Here is a 1,761-nt window from a genome sequence, read left to right on the forward strand (position 1 = left end):
AAAGACTCAGATGCTGGGAGGGATTGGGGGCAGGAGAAGGGGATGACAGAGGATGAGATGGCTGGATGGCATCACTGACTCGATGGACATGAGTCTCAGTGAACTCCGGGAGTTGGTGATGGACAGGGAGGCCTGGCGTGCTGCGATTCATGGGGTCACAAAGAGTCGGACACGACTGAGCAACTGAACTGAACTGAACTGATTCTCAATATGCTGCGCCTGAATAGAACCTCTGGCCTATGAGTGGGACTGGGTGGCAGAAAGAAGAATTTTGTTGGCCATTTATCTGGAACTTAGCCGCTTTAACCCACAGCTACAGTGAGTGTGTGTGAGAAATTCAAGTGATTTGACTCCTCTAGAAAGATATCATAATGCTCAAATGGGACCTGTGGGTAGTGTGAAATTTGTGTTCTTTCCGAACCTACTTGGAGTGAAGTCTAGTTTTCTGAATAAGGATGGTGAGAAAGGGAGCTGTTTTAGGTTTAAATGGCATAAGCATTCAATGATTTTTCTGCTAATGTATTTTTAGAATAAATGTGTCTTTACTTGCTTGTATGCCTTTAGGGCACTTTCTAGATATTGAATAGCTGTTTTAAAATATAATTTTCAGTAGTTTTTCTTTTTTTAATTTAAATTTATTTATTTTAATAGTTTTTCTTACTTCAAGTAAGAATTTGGGAAATATATCATGTTACCATCTAAGAAGTGAGAGGTTTGGGGCTACAGTGGTTGCTCAGTGGTAAAGAATCAACCTGGCAAATGCAGAAGACACAGGTTCAATTCCTGATTCAGGAAGATGGCACATGCCACGGGGCAACTTAGGTGATGCATTGCATCTATTCAGCCTGAGTTCTAGTGTTTGGGAACTGCAACTACTGAGCCCCATGCATTGCAAGTACTGAAACATGCATGCCCTAGAGCCTCCATCCCACAATAAGAAAAGCCACCTCAACGAGTGGCATGTCCAACTCAATTAGAGAGTAGCCTCCAGTCTCTGCAACTAAAGGAAAGCCTGTGCATCAAGAAGACCCAGCACAGCCACAAATTAAAAGAAAAAGAAATGGGAGGTCAAGGTGCAAAATTTTTTATTTATCTCTATCTATCTACCTTGATGTGTAGTTGATTTACAATTTTCTGTTAGAGCTTCAGGGCTATAGTATAATTATTTAGTAGTTTTGTAAATTATATTCCATTATAGGTTATTACAAGATATTGAGTATAATTCCCTGTGCTATCCAGTAGAATTTTGTTGCTTATTTATTTTATGTATAGTAGTTTACATCTCTTACCCCATACTCCTAAATTGGTTGTTCTCCCCCTGCTGTTTAGTAAGCATAATTTTATTGTTTATATCTGTCAATCTGTTTTGTATATAGATTCAGTTGTATTATTTTTTTAGATTCCATGTATAAGTGACATAGTATTTTTCTCTGTGTGACATATTTCACTAAGAATAATGATCTCTAGTTCCATCCATGTTGCTACAAATGGCAATATTTTATTCTTTCAAAGGCTGAGTAATATACCTTTGTACATATATCCCACATCTTAAGATAACTGTCTGTTAATGGGCACTCATGTGGCTTCTGTGTTTAGGCTGTTATATCAAGTGCTGATATGAATATTGTGTTGCATGTGTCTTTTGAAATTAGTGTTTGATTTTTTTAGCTGTATAACCAGGAGGGGAATTACTGGATCATGCGGTAGTTCTATTTTTGGTTTTTAATGGACTTGCATACTGTTTTTCATAGCTGTCGCAGG

Source organism: Bison bison, unplaced genomic scaffold (assembly GCF_000754665.1).
Source record: "Bison bison bison isolate TAMUID 2011002044 unplaced genomic scaffold, Bison_UMD1.0 scf7180017864308, whole genome shotgun sequence".
Lineage (NCBI taxonomy): Eukaryota > Metazoa > Chordata > Mammalia > Artiodactyla > Bovidae > Bison > Bison bison.